The 2,884-nt window shown below is 39.1% G+C and overlaps 1 pseudogene; it reads left to right on the top strand.

Moving 5' to 3' along the window:
• The first annotated feature begins 1,040 nt into the window (after positions 1 to 1,040).
• Positions 1,041 to 2,884, top strand: part of LOC110323535 — a 4,533-nt pseudogene continuing 2,689 nt past the window's right edge.

Raw genomic sequence — 2,884 nt, 5'->3', positions numbered from 1 at the left:
ATATTTTTAATGTCACTAGGAGTAGATAGTTATTCATGGAGTAAAGTGGAAAAGAATGTAAAAGCTAAAGGAAGTGAGAGATAGTTATGAAATATGGACTTCCTGGTATGGCATGGCTGATATACATTTGAATATACAGTGGGAAGGATTACCTGAACAAGATGGTCCCAAAATAGGATCCATAAAAACCTTGTTATGGAAGTGAGGTTGTTGGGTCCCATGCCTGCAGTAAGATTTATATGCAGTTAGTATTAAAGAGATAGGAACATGGGTGCCAGCTCCGTTCACCTTGGGTGTGAACTTGGCGGAAGGTCCCATAGTCCCTAGAGGATTTTAAGAAGGAAATACGGGAAAACATTGCTAAACAGGTAGAAGACCTTAAAGAGGAAACACAAAAATCCCTTAAAGAGTTACAGGTAAACACTACCAAACAGGTGAAACAATTGAATAAATCAATCCAGGATCTAAAATTGGAAGTAGAAATAATAAAGAAATCACAAAGGGAGACAACTCTCGAGATAGAAAGCCTAAGAAAGAAATCAGGAAACATAGATGCAAGCATCAGCAAGAGAGTTCAAGAGATGGAAGAGAGAATCTCAGGTGCAGAAGATTCCATAGAAAACATGGACACAACAATCAAAGAAAATGCCAAAAGAGCTTAAACTGCATGCTACTGGTACAGCGACAGACAGGTAGATCCATAGAATAGAATTGAAGACTGAGAAATGAACCCACACACCTATGATCACTTGATCTTTGACAAGGGAGCTAAAGCCATCCAGTGGAAAAAGGACAGCAGTTTCAATAAATGGTGCTGGTACAACTGTCAGTTATCATGTAGAACAATGCGAATTGATCAATTCTTATCTCCTTGTACAAAGCTCAAATCTAAGTGGATCAAGGAACTCCACATAAAACTTTTTCAGAGACACTGAAATTTATAGAGGAGAAAGTGGGGAAAAGTCTCGAAGATATGGGCACAGGGGAAAAATTCCTGAACAGAACAGCAACGGCTTCTGCTGTAAGATTGAGAATTGACAAATGAAGCTCATAAATTGCAAAGCTTCTGTAAGGCAAAAGACATTGTCAATAAGACAAAAAGGCTACCAGCAGATTGGGAAAGGATCTTTACCAATCCTAAATCAGAGAGGGGACTAATATCCAGTATATACAAAGAACTCAAGAAGACGGACTCCGGAAAATCAAATAACCCTATTAAAAAAATGGGATACAGATCTAGACAAAGAATTCTCAACTGAGGAATACTGAATGGCTGAAAAGCACCTGAAAAATTGTTCAGCATCCTTAATCATCAGGGAAATGCAAATCAAAACAACCTTGAGATTCCACTTCACACCAGTCAGAATGGCTAAGATCAAAAATTCAGGTGACATCAGATGCTGTCGAGGATGTGGAGAAAGAGGAACAGTCCTCCATTGCTGGTGGGATTGTAAACTGGCACAAACACTCTGGAAATCAGTTTGGCAGTTCCTCAAAAAATTGGACATATTAATGCGGGAAGATCCAGCAATACCTCTCCTGGGCATATATCCAGAAAATGTTCCAACTTATCATAAGGTCACAAGCTCCACTGTGTTCATAGAAGCCTTCTTTATAATAGCCAGAAGCTGGAAAGAACCCAGATATCCCTCATCAGAGGAATGGATACAGAAAACATGGTACACATACACAATGGAGTACTACTCAGCTATTGAAAACAATGTATTTATGAAATTCTTAGGCAAATAGATGGATCTCACTGATAACATCCTGAGTGAGGTAACCTAATCACAAAAGAACATACACAATATGTGCTCACTAATAAGTGGATATTAGCCCAGAAATTTAGAATACCCAAGATACAATTTGCAAAACACATGAAACTCAAGAAGAAGGAAGACCAAAGGGTGAGTAATTCGTTCCTTCTTAGAATGAGGAACAAAATACCCATGGAAGGAGTTACAGAGACAAAGTTCAGAGTTGAGATGGAAGGAATGACCAACCAGAGACTGCCCCACTTGGGGATCCACCCCATAAACAACCACCAAACCCAGACACCAGGCAGATGCCAACAAGAGCCTACTGACAGGAGCCTGATATACCTGTCTCCTGCGAGGCTCTGCCAGTGCCTGGCAAATACAGAGGTGGATGCTCACAGTCATCCATTGGTTGGAGCACAAGGTCCCCAATCAAAGAGTCAGAGAAATACCCAGGGAGCTGAAGGGAACTGAAGCCCCATAGAAGGAACATCAATATGAACTAACCAGAACCCTCAGAGCTCCTTGGAACTATACCACCAATCAAAGAAAACACATGGCAGAACTTGTGGCTCTAGCTATATATGTAGCAGAGGATGACCTAGTCAGTCATCAATTGGAGGAGAGGCCCTGAAGGCTCTATACCCCAGTTTAGGGGAATGTCAGGACCAGGAATGGGAGTAGATGGGTTGGGGAGCAGGGGGAGGGGGAAGGGGATAGAGGATTTTCAGAGGGGAAACTAGCAAAGGGGATAACATTTGAAATGTAAATAAAGAAAATATCTAATAAAAAATCAGAAATGAAAAAAGAAAAGAAAGGTGCTGGCATACTTATGAGATAAAGTAAAAGTTTAAAATATTAATGTAATTATTAATATTAAAATGTAAAGTATTAATAATTTATAAGTGGGCATGGGAAAGACAAGTGACTGTATGAGAGAAAAAGTATAGGAGATAAGGTGTGCTAAATAAGAATAAGAAAAATTAAAATGAAATGAATTAGAAGAAGACAAAATAAAGAAAGAAAAATAACAGACAAACAAGAATGAAAGAAAGAAAGAAAGAAAGAAAGAAAGAAAGAAAGAAAGAAAGAAAGAAAGAAAGAAAGGAAGGAAGGAAGGAAGGAAG

Source organism: Mus pahari, chromosome 6 (assembly GCF_900095145.1).
Source record: "Mus pahari chromosome 6, PAHARI_EIJ_v1.1, whole genome shotgun sequence".
NCBI lineage: Eukaryota > Metazoa > Chordata > Mammalia > Rodentia > Muridae > Mus > Mus pahari.
Note: the sequence above shows the minus strand (reverse complement) of the source record. Positions and strands in the feature narration are given on the sequence as shown.